Source organism: Fukomys damarensis, unplaced genomic scaffold (assembly GCF_012274545.1).
Source record: "Fukomys damarensis isolate Sample0158 unplaced genomic scaffold, DMR_v1.0_HiC HiC_scaffold_18, whole genome shotgun sequence".
Lineage (NCBI taxonomy): Eukaryota > Metazoa > Chordata > Mammalia > Rodentia > Bathyergidae > Fukomys > Fukomys damarensis.
The window spans coordinates 48,885,269-48,909,747 of record NW_022900930.1 but is presented as its reverse complement, the minus strand read 5'-3'; the positions used below and the strand labels follow the sequence as shown (position 1 = coordinate 48,909,747).

At 40.6% G+C, this 24,479-nt stretch overlaps 1 protein-coding gene across 7 annotated transcripts in view; it reads right to left on the bottom strand.

The window, feature by feature from the left end:
• The window catches only part of Msra (methionine sulfoxide reductase A), a 335,029-nt gene that overhangs the window by 167,423 nt on the left and 143,127 nt on the right, over window positions 1–24,479 (bottom strand). Inside the window, exon 1 of one of the 7 annotated variants that reach the window (XM_019207463.2) lies at window positions 2,025–2,228. The exons of the other annotated variants lie outside the window; for them this stretch is intronic. The gene's annotated coding sequence lies outside the window, so the exon portion shown is untranslated. Of the gene's footprint in view, window positions 1–2,024; window positions 2,229–24,479 lie in introns of those variants that run through there. 7 annotated transcript variants of the gene reach the window in all.

Below are 24,479 nucleotides of genomic sequence, written 5' to 3'. Positions count from 1 at the left end.
ATTTTTTTCAAACATGGCTTTCTTATACTACATTTTCATTTATATTTTCAATTTTATTGTAATATGTTAGAAACTATGGCCTTTATTATATTCTTTTGAAAGTTGTTGAAGCTTAACTTGTAATCTACAGCATAGTCAATTTTTGTAAGCTTATCAATTCATAATTTAAATAGTCTAGGTCCATTTAATTTTCTAGCACATTAAGCCATCTGATTCTTAGAGATTTAATTAAAACACCCACCTATGTCTGAATTTTTCAAATTCTCTTTTGCTTCTGTTAGTTTGGCTTCATATAGTTCTAGGCCATTGCTCACATATAAAATCTTGTTATTGTTTTACCTCTGGCACAGTTCCTTTCATTACTATTTAGGACCTTTCTCAGCTATTAAGCTCTGTTTTTCTTTTCTTTTCTTTTTTTGGTGCTGGGGATTGAACTCGGGTCCTTGCAGGTCACCGAACCGCTGAGCTAAATCCCCAGCCCCAAGCTCTATTTTTCTTAAAATTGTTTTTTTAATATTAATATCCCACATTAATTTTCTTTGTACATATCTGGTATATCTTTTCCCATTCTTTATTTTTAATCTTTACATATGTCTTTGTTTTTGAAGTATTTCTTGTAGACTGCACATAGCAGAATTTTGAGTTTTAGCCAATTTTATAATCTGCCATTAATAATATTAATATACTTACTTTGATTATATATTTAAATCTACATCCAAAACCCCTTGTATGTTTTCTGTTTACCATTCTTTTTTATTTCCTCCCCTATTTCCATTTTCTCTCAGATATTCTTGTTTTCTGACTCCCCCACCCTTGTTGATTTGGAAACAAAAAAAGTACACATTTTTTTAGGGTTTAGACTTACAATTTTTATATATATAACCCTCTTCCCAAATCAAAGTCCTCCCACACTGAAAAGCTTTCAATGACATGAACAGCCCATTGTGGCACACAGGTGCCATAGGTTCGCCACCACTGTGACTAAAGAGGATTAATTTTGATTTTTTTTTCCATACACATATGCACAAATGAGTTTTTGACAACTGATTCAATGATCAACGTTTTCATCATTTTGAGACCACTATCAAGTTACTTCATAACTTATCTTTATATTAATTCTTATTATTGAAATGCACCATTTCAATGGTTTTTAGTAAATCATATAAGTTATGAAATCTCTTAATTTTTTCTGTCTGAAAATGTTCAGACTTTGCCCTTACTGAGAGATTAGCTGGGTGGGGACACTTCAAGATTTCATCAGCACTCTGAAGAGGTTACTCTACTGTCTTCCCCTGCTCCTTGCAGCTGATAAATCTGCTTTTGATCTAACCGGCATTCTTGGTAGACAATCTAACTTCTCCTTCTGTACTTCTCAAAAGTTTTTCATTCTCAATTTCTGGAGTTTAATTATGATATATCTAGGTGTGTGCAAACTTCATGTCACTCAGGGTTGGAAATATACTTTCAATACGATGCTTCATGTCTTTCTTCAGTTCTAGAAAAAACCCAGTTATTGTATCCTCAACTGCTTCTCCACCCATCCTGCCACTCTATTTCTCATACGTCAACCAGGGAATATCAATTTATCCTTCCTGTCTCTATCTGCTGAAGGGAGGAAGACATGGGTTCCTTTCTTTGCCCACTAGAAATATTCACTGAGTCCCTAATCCCTAATCACTGTTCAACCTAAAACTTCTACCTATGGACTTATTTCAAGTTATTTAATCCCAAATCTTATTAGTAGTGTTTGGATTTATTTTGTCTATTTTCTGTCATACTTTCTTGTAATTTCTTCATTAGGTGAACATCCTAAACATACATATTTTTAAAATGATTTTAGTTTGTCCCAAAAATTAATTGCATGAGCAAATTTATATTCCATTTATTGATATTGTGGCTTCCTTCTTAGCATTAGATTATCCACATGCATTGGAACCTGGTTCTGCAGGCTCACGGTGAGCAGCTGAACACACACACATACATGTCAACATGGGCAAAGGCAAGAGGCAAGAAGCTGCACCTACCTGAAGGTCATCTGTGCTCCATTAGTTTGTTGCTACAGCAACAGCCACAAGAGACAGGTGGTCCCTAGAAGACCTGCTGTGGGCTGTAAGAGGTATCTCTTGCAGAATATACTTAAATTGCACTTTAGAGACAATTTCATTCGAGATAATTCTAGCCTTTAGAAGTCACAGATGCAATGAATTCACTTGCCACTCCTTCAGGCTCTTCCCCACAAATTTCTGAAAGATACCACATTCCATAGGAATCAAATTTTGAATTAAAAAGAAAAAGATTCAAACTTTATCATAACTGAAACACCTAATAGATTTAAAGAACATGTCAAAATTCAACTTAAAATTTGTGATTCTCATATACCATATTCAGAAAGAACTTAAAGAAATGGCAAATTTTCATAAAACCCTTTTCCAAAACATATTGTCACTGAAATTTTTAACCTGACCAGTAAGGATCTGTGATTGTTTTAATAAAATATTGTTTTTCTATAAATGCAAATAAGAGACCAACCATGACAACCATGGTACTATTGAAAGAAGTCTCCCCATATCCACGGTGTCCTTATGGTTCATGACACAAACTGGCTAGATTAATCTGCTAACTAGTACACCCCACTCTCTGTTAACCAGAGACCCCTTTTGCTGTCAGGTACCAGTGAGTAACAGACCCTCCAATAGCAGGGGGGCCAGGAAGAGCAATCTGTTGTCAGGGTGGAATCAACAGGAAGGCTGGCTCCATTACAGCACATGTGGCCACCACCTGTTCTTCCTGCACCTCATCCAAACACCCACCTTCTGCTCATTTCCCAGTTTGAAACTTCACAAAAAACGCAGCCATGTCCGCTACAAGCATTCTACAGGAAGTCCAACTGTAGAGCAGAGATAGCCCAGTCATCACGCTGCTGGATTGCATACTTCCCCAACTCCACTGCAACTTTTGAAAGCTACAGAGACAAGATCACTTTGCCTGGTTTTGCTTCCTGTAACACATGCTCTTTTCACTTAGCTCCACACCATATATCACCTATTAGAATTTGGCTCTTAAATCAAAGATGTGATTCTCACCATCCCACTAAGAAAGCTCCAGGAAGATGCCCACTTCCAACTCCCTGATGGGCCTGCCCCAGTTAGGTTCCCTGACACCTTACGTCCAGTATGGCCAACAGCAAGTGCACAAGCAAGCCAGCACTTTTGGGGGTCCCTATCAGTTTGATTTAGATCACCTTTTCCTAGATCATTATAGGAAAGCTCGGGGGAACCATCATGTGTACTCTGTTTCTTATCTCAGCCTCAACAGCATCCTGGTCTCCCATCGGCTCTCCCTTTTTGACCAGCAGGACAATGGTGACAGCCCCCTGTCCTCTTCATCATGTCCTCTTTCAATCATGTCACTTTTCCTTCCTTAAATGCACAAATAGGCAATATGCAAGAATCTTAAAAGTAATAATACCTTCAATTCTAGGATTCCACTTCTAAAACTTAGCTGCAAAGAAATAATTTTTAATTGATAAAACAGGTTTTCAGAAATCTAACAAAAAATCTTTATAAAAAAGGATGAACTAAAAAGTATAAGGGGGGCCACTCAGGGAGAGAAAGTGGGAGAGGGAAGGGGAGGGCAAGACAAAGTAGTAGGGTAGATACAATTAGAGCACAACACACGCATGTGTGGAAAAGTCAAACCCATTAATTTGTACAATTAAGATGGTTATTAATTATAATAACTAAAAATGTTTCTGAACAACATTTTCTATAATAATGAAAACCTGAAATAACTTAATTTCAATATTTTATTAAAGTATTTAATAAATGATGGTCCACCCATAATTTCAAGTAGACCATTTTGCATCCATTTTTCTAAGATTTAATTGTATGGAAAAATATTCAAAACACAAACATTAAGAAGAAAATTAGGACATAAAAGAGTAAAGAATTTTTAAATTCTAATTTAATATATATATGTTTTAAAATGGAAATAAACCAAAGTGTTAACAGTGGTTATTATTTTTTACTGGGATTATAGGAGATTTTTATTTTCTTCTTTATACTCTGCTGTAATCTCTGAATTTCAACATGAAGTAGGTATTCAACTGTCATAATCAAAGGAAGTTTGTTTTAAAAAACTCTTTGTATGGATTGATTGATCATCTAGAAATAAATACAACAAAATGTTAGAATAATAGTTGCTTCTGGTTGTTCTTGTTTTTATGAATTTTCCAAATTGTCTAATGAGACTAGATCACTTTTACAACCAACAAAATAAACACACACAACTAACCCTCAGCCAAACTGGACTCCACCCATGACCACTGTCCCAACCATCACTTCTGTACTTCACACCCTCCACCCGCATCTCCACTTATGGAAATCCTGCCCAAGCACCAGGGTAACTTCTGTTAGCACTGTCTTTCCACAGTGCCAGTCTCACACAATGTCTCTTCTTGGGCCCCGAAACACATCCAGGTCTTTTCACTTTGATTACTCGTTCCCTTGTGAGTCCTACCTGCACAGTAGACTCCTGTCTCCCCAAATTCACCTGCCCTCTGTTATCTGACAATCTTGCATGGATGTGGCTCTGATGAATTAGAATCCTTTGAAGACTGAACAGTCCATCTTTAGCAGTGCAGTGGAATTCAATGGAGGGACTCTGGAAACTCTACCTCTAATTTATAAAGAATTCAACCTTCCTTTAAATTGGAAAGTAGAAACTCAATGATCACATGGGAACAAATGTATTACTGAACACAGAAAAGAAGCAGTTTTCATACTTCAAAACTCATTCCTAGAAGCAAGTATCACTTTGATTCCCAAACCAGGGAAAGACGCAATTGAAAAAGAACTACAGGCCAATCTCCTTAATGAATATAGATGCAAAAATCCTTAATAAGATACTAGCAAACAGAATACAGAGGATCATCAAGAAGATCATGCATCCTGACCAAGTTGGATTTATTCCAGAAATGCAAGGATGGTTCAACATATGTAACTCAGTAAATGTAATACATTATATTAACAGAGTCAAGGACAAAAATCATATGATCCCCTTGATAGATGCAGAAAAAGCATTTGACAAAATTCATCACTCATTCATGATAAAAAACCCTGCAAAAAATTGGAATAGATGGTCTATATTCAGGTTAATAAAGGCTATCTATGAAAAACCAACAGCCAACATCATATTAAATGGCCAAAAACTGAAAACCTTCATGTTAAAATCAGGAACAAGACAAGGATGCCCACTATCACCACTCCTCTTTGATATAGTTCTGGAAACGTTAGCCATAGCAATTAGACAAGAGAAAGAAATTAAAGCAATAAAGATAGGAAAGGAAGAAGTTAAATTGTCATTATTTGCTGATGATATGACACTCTACATTGAAGACCCAAAAAACTGTACCAAAAGACTTCTAGACTTAATTGACACTTTTAGCAGAGTAGCTGGATACAAGGTCAACACCCAAAAATCAATAGCCTTCTTATGAGCAAATAACAGAGTCACTAAGAGAGAAATTAGGGGAAAAAATCCTTTCACAATAGCATCCAAAAAAATGAAGTATCTAGGAATCAATCTAACAAAAGAAGCAAAAGACCTCTACACTGAAAACTACAGCACTCTGAAAAAAGAGGTCGAAGAGGATATAAGAAAAGGGAAAGATATCCCCTGCTCCTGGGTAGGAAGAATCAATATAGTGAAAATGACCATACTACCAAAACTGCTATACAGATTCAATGCAATGCCAGTTGAAATTCCAACACTATATTTCACAGAACTATAAAAAAGAATCCAAAAATTCCTTTTGGAACCAGAAGAGACCTAGAATATCAAAAGCCATCCTAGGAACAGAGACACAGCAGAGGGTATAGCAATTCCCAATTTGAAACTATGCTACAAAGCCACTGTGATAAAAACAGCATGGTACTGGCAAAGAAACAGATCTGAGGATCAGTGGAACAGATTGGAAGACACAAAGACAAATCCAGATGTACTCAGCTACATCATATTTGACAAAGGAGCTGACCATCCTCAGTGGAAGAAAGATAGCCTCTTTAATAAATGGTGTTGGAAAAACAGGATTTCAACCTGCCAAAGATTAAAACTGGACCTTTATCTTTCACCATGCACTAAATTAAAATCCAAATGGATTAAAGATCTAAACATTAAAACAGAAACACTAAACTTGCTGGAAGATAAGTTAGGCAGAACTCTGAAAGACATTGGCATAGGAAAAGACTTAATGAACAAATCTTCAGTAGCACAGGAACTAGCACAAAGAATCAACAAGTGGGATCTCATCTTATTAAAAAGCTTCTGTACTGAAAAATAAACCATCAACAGAACTAAGAGACAACCTACAATGTGGGAGAAAGTTTTTACCAGTTGCTCCTCAGATAAAGGACTACTTTGGAGAATATATAAAGAACTCAGAACAATCAGCCCCCCCAAATATAAAGACCCAATTCATAAATGGGCATCTGAAATGAACAGACATTTCTCAGACAAAGAAGTAAAAGCAGCAAGTAAATATATGAAAAAATGTTCCACATCACTGGTCATTCGAGATATGCAGATGAAAACAACACTGAGATTCCACCTCACCCCACAAAGAATGGCTGCTATCAAGAAATCAAGCAATAACAAATGTTGGCAAGGTTGTGGGAAGAAAGGAACCCTTCTCCATTGTTGGTAGGAGTGCAGACTGGTGCAACCACTATGGAAATCAATATGGAGATACCTCAAAGAGCTGGGACTAGAGGTTCCATTTGACCTAGCCATCCCTCTGCTGAGCATCTTTCCAGAAGAATTAAAAGAATCATACCACAGTGATATATGCACACCAATGTTTATAGCAGCACAGTTTGTAATAGCTAAAACTTGGAAACAGCCCATTTGCCCATCAGTTGGAAACTGGATAAAGAAGATGTGGTTTTTCTATAAAATGGAATACTACTCAACCATAAAGAATGAGAAATTAGATTCATTCATAGGAAAATGGATACATATTGAGGATATACTCCTAAGTGAAATAAATAAGTCACACATGTATAAATACCGAATAGTTTCTCTGGTATGAAAAATTATAATAGAACATAAGATCCTAATGATATAATTGACCATGTGAACTAGGAAGAAAAGTGCTAAAGGTGTAGGGAAAATGGGAAGGGTAGAGGAAAGGTAATAAAGGAAAAGAAAAAATATGACAAAATGAAAAAATGGAAATAAAGTGTAAAGCAGGAGGAGAGGAGGGGGTGAAGGGAGGGCATGGACAAGAGGGAAAAAATGAGAACCAAGACATGTCATGTAAAGGTACACGATCCCAATGATGAACATAATTGCACTGTAATATCTTAAATGTACCAATAAACTCAGTAAAAGGAAAAAAAAAAGAAAAGAAGCAGTTTTCATGTCACCTCCCCTTTACCTCTTCCCTACTGCTAGGTTGATGGGGATGTGGATTCAGGAGGGCTGCCTGTGGGCTCTTTCCATCACACTTGTATATGAAACTCTGGTGCGGCCTCAGTTGAGCGCCCTATGCACTCTAGACCTCACTTTCCTCAGCCTTGAGACATAAAGCACACTACACACAGAGTCCTTGAGGGCATCCACTGAGACACAACAAGTGCCACACACACAGTGAGTGCTCAGCCTTGGGAGTTTCCATTCTCTTCCTCGATTTCCTACTTGTTCTACCTCCACTCTTGCAACATACTTCAGACTCGAGATTCAGGCTGCTGTCTCTTCCCCTGCAGCTCCCTGGAAACCAGCCCAGCCACTGACTGTAGATGGCTGGCACTCGTGAGCAAGCAGAAACTGAAGAGTGGTGTTGCTGCCTCACTCTATTCACTACAGGGATTTCAGTGACACCTAACAGCACACAGCCCTGGCAGCTCTGGGAGACAGCAAGAGCTCTTGAGGCTCTGCCGCAATGGTGTTTTCTCATGCACATGGCCAAACTCCACCAGTTCCCAGGTCGGGGGGTGACGCCTACAGCAGAGCTCTGATCAGGTGACAGACTGACGACACACATCTAGCCACAGCTGGACAGTGGACACTTTGTCATAAGATGAACTATGCAGAGGTGGAGAATGGCTAGGGATAAACTCAGGGGGCCGACCCTGTGTGTGGCCAGAGCATCACCACAGGTCAGCCACCCTGTGAAAAAGCAGACAGGAGGAAGGAATTGGAGACGGGTTTCAGCTCTAAAATGCTAGAATTTTCCCCCAGAGAAGGTGAACGAACACAGAGTACAAATGTAAACATTTTAATCTGTGGCCAATGCCAAGTTTACCTTTACATAAATCTATACTATGTTAAACAAGGCATCAGCAGATGCCTTCCCTTCACTATGCCTGATGGAAAACTACAACGTTTTAAAGTGCTTTCTGCTAATAAGAGAAACTATACAGCAAATAGAGTGTGGTTGGTATTTTCAATATTTGATGACAACTAATTACTTTCTGTCCACATCAGTTCCTAATGCTGCTTTAATTTGATGGAGCATTCTTTTCAGTCTTCTCTCTAATTTAACATTTGCCAGACTTGCACATGTACACACCCCTGTGCCTTTGCGACATGATTAATGCAGCTCCAGGTTCCATGTACATAGGACTGTGGTTCAGCCTTTCCCCTGGGAACATTCTCAAGAGAGCTTTAAGTCTTTATCCACCAACAGGGTTCAAGAACCAGAGCCCTGAGGTTGGAAAGACATTACCTCTTGTCCATCTCAGGTTCCCTACCAATGTCCCAAACTCCTCCACATCATGTCAGGCAGTTGTCCAGCCAAAGCTCAAATCATACTGCAAATCTAGAAACAGCTAGAAAGCTCTGCCTACACTGATCCAAAACCCTGGAATTCCTGTCCCTTGAGGTCACAAAGGACAAAGGTAGTCCCTCTTCCTCATGACAAATTGCCAACCCACTGACCAGGCAAATGCAGCTGTGGGAATGCCAAAGATCATCCTTCTGCAAGCTGAATACAGTAAGTTCCTGCATTTGCTCCTCAAAATGTGTCCCCATGTGCTTGCACCACTTACAGAACAGAGGAGCCACGTGGGCTAGGCAGGCTTAGACCAGTGAGGCTGTGCATTCCTCTGGGCAGGATGCCTGCCCAGTGGGCACACAAGGAAGCCTCAAGTTCTCCAACCAGCTTGCTGGATGCAGCACTGTTCTCTGGGCCACTGGACACCCACAGGCTTCTGGTGGCCAAAGTGATAACAAAGGGCCCCCACAGCTGGTAGCACCTCAATTTCAGAGAAACAAACTTACCTGAGGATATGAGGTGGGCTGAAAGTGAGATGGGAGACTTTCATAGGATCTGACAAGTGTGCTCAACAGCGGGCCTTGGCCAAAGACAAGAAAGCTTTAAGAAAACAAAATTAGTATTCAGTTTGAGGAGGATGAGGAGGAGGAGGCTTGCTTTACTTATTTTTTACATCCCAGATGTGTCTGTCATGAATTCTGCCTTCTCTAAGGTACTGGCAATTGGATTTTTCCCTTCAAGATTGGGTAGGAGACCTATGGAAAGTCAGTGAACAAAATGGCCGTGACATTTGCAGTGGGTGTTGATTAACATAGTGGAATGCTTTTAGTTTCAGCTTCCTCCTAACAGAAAATGTAGCACATATGGATAAGGGAAAGAGGCCCCAGATGGAGAAATTTTCCTGAAAGGTTCCCAAAGCAATTGTAGCCACAATATAATACCCTTTTTAGCTTTCTTTAGAAGCAGTAAAACATCAGAGAAAGGTGAGGGTCCACCTGGATCACTCTACTTCTTCTGGAAGGAAGGAGACAGCTGGAGGCTTATCAGCAAAAATCCAAGCCTTTCATTTTACAGATTATGAAACAGAGACCCACACAAGATAACAGTTTGAGATGTTGTGTTTTCATCATATCGAGCAGTATTAATGTGACCCCCTGTGACCTGGGGAGGCACAATCTTGTTGTAGGAATAAGAGTGAAAAGAACACCAGAAGCTATAGGTCTCTGCCACTGCTTAACACAAATCCCATGGCATGAAACACAGGGTCCCATATGCAGCTACGTAATTTGAATAGCATTGTAGGTTCAGCCTCAGGCACCTATCCAGTGAATCTACGAAACGAAGACTTCCCATTTTCCCCTGGTATGCCACATAGTCACTTATATTTCATTTATTTCTGGCATGGTATTGATACTTCCTCTTTCACTTTCCTATTTCTCAACCTTTTTTCTCTCTTGAAAATATCTTCCTTTCAGCCTGGCTGGGCACCTAGTAGACGGTCAATAAATGTCAAATTCAGTACAGTTGAAGGACGTAAAATTAACACACAAAAATCAGTGGCATTTCTATGCATCACTCATGAAGGAGATAAAAAAGAAATCCCATTTGCAATATGTTTTTAAAGAGCTAGAAATAAATTTAACAAAATAAGTAAAAGATTTCCATAATGAAAACTATAAAATACTGATGAAAGAAACTGAAGAGGATGCCAAAATAGTGGAAAAATGTGCCATGTTCACAGATTGGAAGAATTTATATTGCTACACTGTCCATACAATCTAAAGTGATCTATAGATTCAATGCAATTCCTATCAAAATACCTATGACATTCTCCACAGAAACAAGAATCCCCAAATCATATGGAATCACAGAAGAGCTCAACCAGCCTAAGCAAACTTGGTCAGCAAGGATAAAACTTGGGCCCCACAATATCCAACTTCAAAATATACCACAAAGCTATAGTGACCAGGGCAGCATGAATCTAGCATAAAAACAGACATATGGGCCAGTGAACTGAACAGAGAACCCAGAAATACATCCATATATTTATAGACAACTGATTTTTGTCAAAGGTGCTAAGAACAATTGTGGAAAAAGAATATCCCCTTCAATAAACATTGATGGGAAAACTGGATATGTATATGCAGAAGAATGAGACTAGATCCCTTTCTCTCACACATAACAGTCAATTTAAAATGAACACAAATGTAAGACTCACAACTATGACACTATTAGAAGAAAACAAGGAAAATGCCACAGGACATTGGTTTAAGCAAATACTTTTGGATAAGACCTCAAAAGCATAGGCAACAAAACCAAAAACATACAGATTAAACTATTTCTGCACAGGAAAGAAAACAATCAATGGAGTGAGCAGACAACACCTGCAGAATGGGAAAGAATCTTTGAAAACTACTCATGATGTAAACCGTTTCTGATAAAGAATTGATATTCAGAATAAGCAAGGAACTCCATTCAGTATCAGGAAAATCTGATTAAAAAATAAATGATCTGGCCAGGCGTGGTGGTGCACGCCTGTAATCCCAGCTGAGGCAGGAGGAACGCTGCGAGTTCGAGACCAGCCTGGGCTACACAGTGAGTTCCAGAGCAGTCTGAACTACATAGTGAGACTCTGTCTCAAAAAACAAACAAACAAAAGACAAGAGATCTGAATAGATATTTTTCAAGAAAACATACAAATGGCCAACAGATACATGAGATAATGTCCAACATCACTAATCGTCAAGGAAATGCAAATCAAAGGCACAGCGGGATATCATCTCACTCCAGTTAGAATAGCTGTCCTCAAGAAGACAAAAAAATAAATAAATACCAATGACAAGGCAGCGAAAGGAAACTCTTACACACTATTGTTGATAATGTAAACTAACTCAACCAAGGTGCTATGTAATCCAGCAGTCCCACTACTAAGTATATATCCAAAAGAAAGAAATGAGCATGTCAAGAAATTCCTGTATTCCCATGTTTACTGCAGCATTACTCACAATAGTCAAGATACATAATCAATCTAAGGTCCATCAGTAGATAAACAGAGAGACGATGTGGTATAAATACACAATGGAATAGTATTCTGCTAGAAAAATGAAGTTCTCTCCTTTACAGCAATATGACCTTGGAGAACATTATGTTAAGTAAAATAAGCTGAGCATGGCAAGTCAAACACTGCAGATTCTCACTCATTTGTGGAAGCTGACAAAGTTGAGCTCATAGAAATAGAGAGTAAAATAGTTATTAGAGGCTGGGGTGCAGAAGGTGAAGAGGGAATCAGAGATAGAGGCCAGTTATGGGGACAAAATTACACTTAGGATGAATATGTTCTAGTGTTCTGTACAGTACAGTAGGGTGGCTAGAGTTACTGATAAGTTATCATATATTTCAAAATACCTAGAAGAAAGGACTTTGAACAACCCTCACATAAAGAAAGGTAAATGTATGAGGTGATGGATATACACATTACTCTGATTTGACCACCACACATTACATACATACATACATATGGGGTGGGGATACCACCACTTGTCCCATAAATATGTGTAATTACATGTCAGTTACAAGTAAAAGGAAATGTTAGCTTCTTTCACTTAGCACCATTATCCTGTTTCTCTCCAGAGTCACCTAAATGCAACAAGTACTCAGAAAACAGGGCCAGTGAGACATCTGCCCCACAGAAGAGGAAAACCATCCCCAATGTCAATAGCTCCAGTCCTCAGAAGTTTCTAGAAGTCCCCTTGAGACTTCCTCTGAAAGTTTCTCTACATCTTTTTACCCTTCTATTCAAATCTTTGGGGGGGTACTGGGGTCTGAACGCAGAGCCTCAGCATTGAGCTACATCTACCGGCCTTTTAATTTTTTTTTTTTTTAATTTTTGAGACAAGGTCTCATTAAGTTGCCCGGGCTGGGATCAAACTTTTAACCCTCCTGCCTCAGCCCCCCAGAGTGCTCGGATTATAGCTGTGTATTGCCATGCCCAGCTGCAAACCTTCTTTTCCTCAAATTAAAAAAAAACTTTCTTATTCAACTGTGGGTAAATAAAGTAAGTAAATATAAGCAATTTTATCCACCAGAGATTTAGCTCGGTGGTTCTACAGCCTGCTTCACAAGCACAAGGTCTTGAGTTTGATTCCTGGTACAAAACAAAAGGCAATATCCTCCTATTTCCACCACCAATGTACAGAATATCATTCATTCATCTAACAAGTATTTATATTAAGGAGTTATATTTGAGAGAAGGTCCTGGTAATTATAGAACCCAGCCCCTATCATCATAAGCTTAGAGGACAGAAAAAAGGAGAGAATTAACAAATGAAAATCTAATCATAGTGCAAGGCAAGAAACCTTACCTGATAAATACATAAGCACAAGGATGGGTTTGGGGTAAGGACTGGGAAAAAGTCACTGAGACCTCATAGCTGACCAGGGTTGCAACAAAAGACAAATGGGTGAGAGTGTGCTGTGAGCCCCCAGCACAGGCTGATTAGAAGTTGTATATATTTTTAAAGGTGGTAGAATAGCTTGGCAATGGGGTCTCCTGGGCCTTAGCTGTTAGACTAAGGAGTGGAGCTATCTTCTAGAGCAAAGGGATGATGCAGTCACCCTGTACTTTGAGAAGCATCCCTGTCGGGTCTGTACCTGACTTCTTCAGTGACAATGACAGGTTGGCAGAGGGACCCTCAGCTCCGCCCACTGGACTCCATGCTCACTGCCAGCACTGAGTCTGGGCCAGCAGCTCTCACCGTTTCAGACTCAGCCCGCTTGGCCTTTGAGGAAACAGGGCCCAGACAGACCTGGCATAGCAGTTTTATTTTGGGGTTTGGGGCTGGTAATGGTTGAGGCTGTGCTTTTTGTTTGTTTATTGGTTGGTACCGGGGATCAAACTCGGGTCCTTGCGTTTGCAAGGCAGGTGGCGGAACCGCTGAGCTAAATCCCCAGCCCTGAGGCTGTGCTTTAAATGGGAAGATCAAGGTCTACTATGAACAAGAAGAAAACAGTTGCTTGGGAAGAAAGCAAGAGAAGATGTGTGGGTCGCAGCCACAGCCTCCAGCCTGGTCTCTTGAAACCCTCACTCGGACTCTCACACCTTTCTCTTCTCTGAACCCTGAGTGATCTTTCTAAACTTCAAATATAATCCTATCATTCCCATAGATCTGGCTGCTTTTAGGATAAAGCACAACTTTCTTAATCTGTTTTATAGCTAACGAGGTGGATGCCAGTGAACACAGTAGGACCTGATGTGGTGGGAGAGAAAGAAGTCACGATCTGCACCACTCTATGACATTTATGTATTCTATCCCACAGGAGGGAGACCACTGTCTATCGGATCAACAACAAGCCCAGGACAAAGACTGGACTTGGTGCAATCACAAAGCTAGTGAGAGGTACATCTGGGATGTGAGTGCAGGTCTGAGTCCAAGCCTGTGAGCTTTCTATCTCACCGCACTGTCCCCGGGAAGTAACAATAATTCATTTTAAGAGAAACTAGAGTGAGGAAGTAGACATGGGTTGGTCTCGGAGAAGATGTTTTCTGTTCATCTTTTTCCCCACCCAAAACCTTCTTTTCCCTGGTCCAGACACGACCCTTGCCTTCCCTTCCAGATTCAGCATTCAATCGCTTCTCAGCCTTTTGGCTAAGATCAAGTGCAGATTCGGCATTCACCTTGACTACCACCCAAAGATTTTCACTGAACTTAGGGTCACCACTTCCTCAAATCCACTTCCATTCCAGGGTCTATCCAGGCCCCTTCTGACACTCCAGTTATGCATATGTTAGACCTCCCAACATTATCTCTCAATCCCTGAGGCTCTGTTTGCTTTTCAAAAATAGTTTTCTCTGTGTGCTCCAGCTTTGAGAACTTCCGTTGCCCTGTGTTCAGTTCACTGATCCCATCATCTGCCAAGTTCATTCTCCTCTTCAGTCCACCCACCATTTCCTTAGAGGCCAGATTTTTCAACTTTAGAATTTTTACTTCTTTGTCAGTTTTTCCCCACCCTTTCACCTGTTTCATCCATCATGTCCTATAAACCCTTCAATACTTTGATAGCATGTTTTAAATCCCTCTGTGTTAGTTTCAGCTTCTGACTCATCTTTGGGCCTGTTTTTATTCACTTTTTCCTTTAACTATTAATCACATTTTCTTATTTCTTCATACATTTGATCATTTTTATTATATAACAGACACTGTGGTTAATATGTCATAGAGCCTGGGTTTTGCATTTTCTTCTAAAGAATGCTAGGTTTTGACCTGGTGAGCAATTGAACTACAGATGGGTTACCTTGTCCCTGAGGAAATGTGATTTTGAATTTCCTATCAGTAGGTTTATTTCAATTTTTCCCTTATCTCTAAGATGTAGCAATATCCTGAGTTACTCCTAAGACAGGGCCCTCCTAGAATTTTGAAGAAAAGTCTAAAGTCCTTACAAGTCTCTGCAATACCAGGACTTGAACTTCAGCTCCCGCTTGGAACCACACAGCTGCTGACATCTCAGCTTCCCAGCAGCTGCTTCCTGCTACTCTCCGTACTCTCTCATGATGTCCCTGCAGGTAAAAAGGTGGCTATGGATAAGAGGGGACTTTGTGCAGGGATTTGGGGGCTCTCCTTGGATCACTCCTTCCTTCCTTCCTTCTAAAATATCTTCCTTTGATTTCCACCCATTCCAGCAGCGCCTAGATTCAACTGAGGGAAATAACCAGTTTTGGGGGGTCCTTTTCCCTTTTTATTTTCTGTGTATGTGGTGTGTGTCCCCATGTGTGTGCACTGGGAATTGAATCCAGAGCCATCATACTGAGCTATATCCTCAGCACATTTTTAATTTTTTTTTTTTTAATTTTAAAAATGTCTTGCTAAATTGCTAAACCGCCTGAGCTGGGCTTGAACTCATGGCTCTCCTATCTCAGCATCCCAGAGTCTTGTAATTACATGTGTTCAAACTCTTTTTATAGGCCGGGCATGGTCACACGCCTGTAATCCCAGCACTCCCAGAGGCTGAGGCAGGAGGATCGCTGTGAGTTCTCGACCAGCCTGGACTACATAGTGAGTTCCAGGTCATTCTCAACTACATAGTGAGACCCTGTCTCAAAAAACCATACTCTTTATAAACAGCTCTGACCTGGGAAGTGTCATTAAGGAATAAACTAGTCAATGTGCTGTTTGCCAAGTTTGCCTCACTTCTTTGCAGGATCACATCCCCTCCAGCTTCTGCCCAGAGAGCAACATCCAACTGCTCTCCAGTCCCTTCACACAATTGGAAAAAAGGTAAATATTTTGTCCAGAGGTAAAATTACTATCAGGTAAAGATTAAGAAGCTTAGTCAAGTTAGGATTAAATTCAAATTTAGCTCATCTCAGATATCAGACATTCCATCCCAATGGTTTGTGGTTATGGAAGAGTTAAGAGATATGTGCAAGGGCTGATTTACTTTACTGGTAAATTTTAGTCTCATTGCAAGCCCAGATTTCCTGCTCTTAGCCACATCACAGCATGCCTTGGTCACGGGCTCTGTTCAGAGCACATCTGAGGTGCTGAGCTGCTGTTCCATGCATGAGATCCAGGTACAGGCAACATGATTCTGAGTAGTTTCATGCAGCCCATTCTATGTAAATACATGGATTTCTAAGCAGAATACTAATAATATCTAAACACTATAAAGGACTTGTTCTATTTTTAGATGATGCATCATTTTTATTTTTAAATCAGAAATAAAAATTGTACATATTTATGGTGTATGATGTTTCTTAATGTCTATATTGTGGAACGATTAATTAAACTAACTAAAATTTGCTCATCTCACATACCATTTGGTGTGGTGGGAACACTTAAAATCAGTCTTTGAGCAATTTTCAGGTATACAGCATTTTAACTCTAGTCACCATGCTAACAGAGCTTCAGAAATTATTCCTCTGTCAGACTGAGATTTCATATCTTTACACAACACCTCCCACCCTCCTTTCATACCCCCGCCCCAGCCGCTGATAACCACCGCGCACTCTCTGCTTTTATGAGCTTGACTTTTTATAGACTCTGCATATGAGTGAGGTCATGCAGTATTTGTCTCTGCCCAGCTTATTTAAATGAGCATCATGTTCTCCGTGATGGCACAAACGACAAGATGCCTTCGTTTTCAAAGCTGAATGGCGGCGCTTCACCATGCATTTGGGCCATGTTCTCCTTATCCCTTTGCCCACTGATGGGCACTCGGGTGGATACCACACCCGGGCTGTTGCACATGTGAGAGTGTTCATTCAGGCATTACTCGTAGGAGAACTGCTAGATGAAATGGCAGCTCCATGTTTAATTTGTTGAGCTTTCTCCATACCATTCTCCATAACGGCTTTGCTAATTTACATCCCCAGCAGCCGAGGGGATTCCCATCAACAATTGTCATCCTTTGACTTTTTAATAATGGCCAAGATAATATATTATTTTAAAGGCTCGTTTTAATTCTTAAGACAGGGGGATAAAAACTTTCTACAACTATGAATGTACACCACTTGAGAAAGGTCCAAAGGGTATGTACAGTATTTTTTGCTTTTTTGTTTTAATTAAAGGCATTGTGTGTTCAAGACAAAAGCACTGAATTAGGAAGCAAAGCCTCCCAAATGCATTCCCCACTGCTTCCCCTGCCATCCTAAACATTCTATTTGCAAGTGGTTCTTTTTTAAAATGTGTCATAGTACGTCACTCCTCTGCCAAAATCTTCTACACCTATCCTACAGCAAAGGCCAATGCCCCCACGGTTACCCATGGACCTTGATGATCTGACTGCATCTTAATCTCTGACCTCAGCCCCTCCTCCTCTTCCTCTGCCCATTCCACTCCAGCTATACAGCTCTCCTGCCAGCCTTCTCCTGCCCCAGGGCCTTTGTATTACACTCTTCCTACCTCGACATTCTCCCTACTCATCTCTGTGTATGGCCTCTGACCATTTTAGTTTCTTGCTCAAAGGTCACCATTTTATTAGTGCTCTCCCTATCCCATTTTAAGTGAAAATCCCTTAAACCCAGCCTGGCATTTTCCATTCTTCTCTCCTGCTTTACATCCATCCACACTTAGCACAATCTCACATACCACGTGCTTCACACATCTCTCTTACTTCCTGCCCCAGCCTACTACACTGTAAGCTCCCTGAGTGAGAGATTATACTTTTTTATTATCTACTTCACTAAACAATTTGATGAACAAGCAAATAAATAATCTAAGTATTCAGCCTTGTTCTCCCTACTAACTAGTAGCTTGACTGTGGAAAAATCATTTAAGCTCTCTGAGCCTCACTTTTCTTGTCTCAGTTAACTGCAAAGAACAAGCGAAATCACATACATATGTAAGTTAAATGTCGTGTGTTCAAAGTGTGTCATAATATGGTCGGTCATTGACACACAAGTGGAAAAGCCAGTTGAAGATGGTGATGTTGCTTTACAGCCTTTCCATCATAAGGTAGATTACAAATGTCCTACATGAAAGGAGAAACAGGAACATAAATTCAACAGAGTTACCAAAGTGCTCAGAGCCATTGAAAAGCTATTTGTCATTCGCCTGATGCAGCTGCTCAGTTGTTTATCATGTGTTGCTGCAGTCCTAGGTGCTGTCAACAGGATTAAAGCATAGGTGACCTGCTTGGGGACCTAGCTCTTGTCTTCATGTGGGACAGCAGGGCTGAATGCTAGATCCACAACCACCAGGCCTGCTCCAGCTTGCAGTCACCACACTGCACATCCCTGCTGCACAGCTACAGCATGAGGCCAATCTCAACGTCTTCATCCCTGCAGGCCAACAGCTCATGTGCCCGTGCCTCTGGTGTCGCATAGACTTGAAGTTTCCCAGAGGTCCTTTAATGTCCCTTACAAGGCGAATACAAACTCTTCCACTCTACCAGGTGTCTTGTCTTCAACAAAGGTCATAGGCCAAGGTAAGGAAGCCCTGATGGGAAGGATGGTAAGAAGATTCGCCCAAATACTGACATGTGGGTGTTAGAAGCAAGATGGAAGCTGACTCCTTTCCAACCCCAAAACATTTTTAGTCTGTGCTGACTAATGACAAGATGCTGGACATGAAGAAACTGGAGAAAGCTCATCACATACAAAGACTGAGAGACAGGGCTCTTTAGGGGAGACAAGAGATGTGGTTTTTTGTTTTTTGTTTTAAGACATTTCTTTAACCACAAAAGGAATAGCCCTGAGGCCCAAGTAAGGCTGTTTCTGCAGGCCACACCTGAGGATGATTCCACTCCTGCTAAATATCCTTTTGAGTTTACTCATGACAAGGTCTGCAGTGGGCTGTCATTAATTCTTCCCATACTGTCCCGAGAGTCTGGAATCCTGGAAGGACAAGCTGTGGGACCTTCCCTAGCAGGATATCCACCAGCTTCTCCCAGGGAAGGGGATCAGCACAGAAGCCCAGCCAAGGTCAAGCGCAACCCCTGGTCTAGGTTCTGGGGTGCTGATGTCACACAGGAAGATGAACACCTAGCGTCTGTACAATGACATCAGGAGATTGTGAGTATGTTGACATCCTTGCACAAGAATGCAGGAAAGACCATGGGTCCCGCCACTGTTCACACTTCTTGGATCTAAGCTATGGCAAGCAGACCCGCTTCTCAGCTCAGATTAAACCTATTGCTTCAACCGAACCCCACTCCCCAGAACTTCAGTGACAACATTTCCATTTCCTTCTGGAAAAAAATGGGACAGCCACTATTGATTTTATTTGGAAAAAAAACCAACAACCCTGAGCCAGGCATGGTGGTGCACACCTGTAAACCTTCCACTCTGGGAGGCTTGGGCAGGAAGAGTGCAATTTCAAGCCCAGCCTGAGGAATTTATGATTTAGTGATACCCTGTCTCAAAATAGAATATAGAAAAGGGCTGGGGATATAGCTCAGTATGAAGGCCCTGGGTTAAATTCCCAGTGAAGGGTGGGGGGAGAGAGAAATAAAGAAAGGAAGAAGACAGGCAGGAAAGAGACAGAGGGAGAGAGGGGGAAGGGAAAGGAACAGAAGGGAAGGGAAGGGAAGAAAAGAAAATGGCTTCATATTGAATTATTTTATTTTTATGGCTTTATACACAGCATCATTCCACAAGAAAAATTTAGGACATCTTATAAACATACATGCATACATACATCTATGTATGAGATTTAAAAATAAGTGGGTCAGGAAAGAGCTCCTCTTCACAGAATTTGGCAAGGAGAGCTATGGGTAGCTTTACCAACTCTGCCAGTGAAAATGAAGAAAGGACAATGCACTCTAAGTGTGCCTACTATGCCTTCAGACTCTGGCCACATTAAGCCAAAGCATGCAAAAGCGCTGCTGGGGAAAGGCTGGCTGCTGTTCTGCACTCTGGGCAGCATTCCTGAGGTGGCTTGGGAATTTCCTGAATTTTTCACAGGCTCTGTATCTTGAAAGCATTCCTCATCTAGAAGTAAGACCTCCAACCAGCAGGCTGTCTTGGGAGTTGGTTCTAATCCTGGGCCAAATAGGGTCAGAACTCAAAGTCATATGGCAGCCATGTCCTCTGGTCACAAGATCTGGGGCAGAAACCGAGCACCCACACGATGCTACTCCTGACTGGGGCGATCTGTCTGATGTGGTGTTTGCAACTCTCTGAACAAATGGTTCTGACAAGGGAAATGGTCATCCAAGCAAACGAAAGTGGCTCCCACAATTTGTGAAGTGACTCTGAACTGAAGCAGCTACCTGTACATATCCCTCTTCCTCACGATGTACATGTCACCATGCTCAGACCCATAAAGCAACATGGCACCCACAGGGACATGGAGCATTTATCCAGCATGAGTGGTCGGACTGGGTCTCATGGTGACCACATTGCTCATAAAGGAAAGGTTTTTTTTATAGAAGGCTCTATTCATACATAAAGGGAAATGCGAGAATTAAAATACAATCGCCCCTCAGTATTTCTGAAAGATAGATCCCAGCTCCCTTCTAGCCCCACAAACAACAAAGCCTGAAGACACTCAAGTCCCTGATATAAAATGAACTCTTCTCATGTACTTCTAAGTCATCACTGGTCACTCATAATACCTAATGCAATGCAGATGCTATGTAAATACATATTCTGCATAGTGGATTGTTTAGAGAACAATGACAAGAAGAAATGGCTGTTCGTGTTCAGTAGGGAAAAATTATTTTAAAAATAATTTTCCAATTTCATTTGGTTGAACTCATAGAGGTAGAACCCCAGATAGAGAGAGCCAACTGTATCTTTCAAGATTTAGGAAAATAACAGATCAGACAAGGATTAACACCGGCTGTTCCTTCACCAAAAGAGAAAGAACCAGTCATTTAATGCCTCTGAATAACTTACACAGCTCTACTCACAATTCTAAGCAGGCCTCCAACTCCCCATTGGAGGAAAATACTAAGAACAGAAGAACAGGATATTCAATTCAGCCTAAGGGAAATGTATAAATTGCAAGGGAAAAAAGAGAGGGAAGTGACATTACAGATTAAAAGAGATTAAATAAAACAACCAAGTGCAACGTAAAGACTTGGGTCCTGATTCACATCAATAGTTAAATTGTTCATGAATGAGACCAGAAGGGAAATACAGACTCAGCAGATAGAAGATAGTACTATGGAACGAGAAAAAATGTTTAGGTACCATAAAAATCATTCTTGTAGCAATATCTTTTAAAGGTATACACTAAAATATTCATGGGTGAACCGGCTTTTTAATAACAGGGAGTGCAAGAGAGAGCGGGGCAGCAGAGGTGAGATGCAGGAAGCTACCCCTGCAGAAGCTGAGTGAGCAAGGCTTCCTCACAGTAGCCTCTCCATTTTCACACAGGCTTCAACTGTTACACAATAATAAAATGGAGTACTTCCCAGCCATAGAGAATGATGAACCAGACGCTTACAGCTAAACGGATGCACATTGAGGCCATACTCTTAAATGAAATAAACAGGACACACATGTAAATACGGAATACTTTCTCTGGTGTGAGAAACTGAAGATGTAAATGAGAACCAAAATGTACAACAGATTATGTGAAATAGGGAGAAAAGAAAGGTCCAAAGGGAAAAGGAGGGGTGGGGAGGGGAAAGGAAGGAAGGAAAAGGAAAAAATATGAGAAAAGGAAAAAATGGAAACAAAGTCTTTGTAAATAGGAAGGGACAATGGGGTTGAAGAAAGGGCAGGAGAACAGGGAAAAAATAAGAACCAAGAGATATTACATACAGGTACAAATCCCCAATGATGATGTCATCATATTGTATACCTAAAATGTACCAATAAACTTAATGAATTAAAAAAAGATGTAAAAAAAAATTTTAACCGGCTGAGAAAACCAGTGATAAAAAATTTTCTTAAAGACATCTGGTCCATCAATTGCTTTAGATACAACACACCTACCCTGGCTGAACACAGCCCAGCAGAGAAGGACAATGGCACCAGCAGGGGTGTGTGGATGAGTCATCCCTACAAGGTGTCCTACACCCAAGGAGAAGGGCAGCATGGCCAACTCCTGACACTGCGCCCTTAAGAGTGGTGGCAGCAGTGCTGTTGAGGGCCTTGCAGACACTGTGTCCTCTTCATGAGTACCCTGGATAGAGATTTCTTGCTGGCTCTACAATTTGGAAGTTTTGACCTCCACCCCAACCTGTATATTTGCAAGATCAAGTAAATCCGACAGCCATCACCCCATTGCACCTGTCAGCACACTACTACAAACTAAATACACAAGAGCAAAACAACAAGTGTTAACAACGTTGTGAAGAAATCAGCACCCTTGTGCCTTTGTGCTTGGTGGAAATATAAAAGTGCAACTATTCTGGAAAATGGTATTATCCTTCCTTAAAAAATCAAACACAGAATCACTATAGGCTCCAGCAATTCCACTCCTCGGCATACTCACCAAAAAAATTAAAAGTAAGGGTTCCAAGAGATATTTGTATTGTCATGTTTATGGCAGCCAAAAGGGGCAAACAACCCGAGTGCCTATCAATGCATGAACAGATACGAAGAAGACAGTCTACACATACAACAGGATATTACAAGCTGTAAAAAGGAAGAAAATTCTAACATACACGGCAATGTGGGTGAACTGTGAAGCTGAGTAAAATAAGCCAGTCATAAAAGTATTGAATAATTCCACTGATAGGCAGTCCTTAGAGTAGTCAAATATATAGAGGTGGAAAATAGAATGAGGATTATCAGGAGCTGGGGAAGAGGAAATGAGAATTAGTTTTAATAGGTACATAGTTTCAGTTTGGGAAGATGAAAAAATTGGGGAGATTTAAGAAGATGGTGATGACTGCACCACAATGTGAACGTACTTAATGCCATAGAACTGCATGCTTAAAAATGATTAAAATAGCAAATTTATATTATGTATATTTTACTACAATAAAAAATAAACTCAGTCATACCAGTAACTGATCTTCCTTTATGTTGTTGCTAGGAAACACAGAATCAAATTTATAGTCAACTTTTATAAATTATATAGGTTTACAGAATGTATTCTTTGTATATTTCCTTTTACATATTTTTCATTGGTCTGATATTTACTTAATTCTAATATGTTTCTTTGCAATGCCTTATATGTATTTTTATTTTTCTTTAACCGATTTTATAACAAATCCCAAGACAAAGAGTTGGGGAAAATAAGACCAAGAGAATGTTTTATATTATCTGTGCTACTCCTTATTGCTCGGTGTTTTCCTTTAAAATGCTACTTGAATTAAACTAAATAATAAGCAACCTTTTAAAAAGATTTTGTTCGCCACATCCATATTCCTCTTCTTTGAAAAGTTAACGGAAAGTAGTAGAAATAGATATTTTTTCCTCCCACACATCCTATTCAGAATATTTTTTGAAACTTTAAAAGGAGAAAGAAAAGATTGGTCCAGTAGGCAGTCACTGTACACTAGAGTTGACAGTGACAACATGAACCACAATTGGCCAACTTCATGGCTGAGGTCAGAAGACCCAGAAAGAATCCCATCTGGTGCAGACCTGTGGGGAAGGACTGTGAGAAGGGTGATGGAAGGACCTACCAAAGCGTGTCGGGCCTTCCCCCATACTCTGTGTCGATGTCAGTCAAGGTATCACCTGGAATTATGAAGGAGAGGTGGCTGCTCCAAAGGGGCTGATTGCTGTTGGGGTCCTCCTCTCTGGGCCTTGTCTCCAGCTGCCCTGACTGGGATCACCATGCCACCCCGCAGCCTCCCTCACAAGGGGCTCCTGCTCAGAGCCTTGGCCCATTCTCTTACAACCCTCTGACCACAGCTGTACAGCCAGGTGGTCTTCCCCCAACTTCACAGGTGAGGGGTGGCCACAGAGGAGGCAAGAATCTAGTCTTACATCACACCAACGTTTCTCTGACTCCAAAGACATCTGTAAATTCTCAGTTCTTTATAGACTTTACAACTTTTTTTGTGGAAGAGGGCTTACCTCCTGGTTCTTATCTACATCCCAAATGAAGTGAAGTGTTATTTTGTTAAATATTATTTAATATACTCCTGTCTATAACAAGTTCCAGTCAAGAACAGAAAATCCCCAACCAAATTCCATCTTCTGTACTCTAAATCCACCTGCAGATCAGATCATTGAGTGATCTGCTTTGTCCTGGATCAACACAGGACAACACAAGGAAACCACCTCAAGCCATGACACCTACACCAAAAGGGTTTTCAACGGTCCCTTTCCCCCTCTCTGTATCACTAAACTCCTGGTACC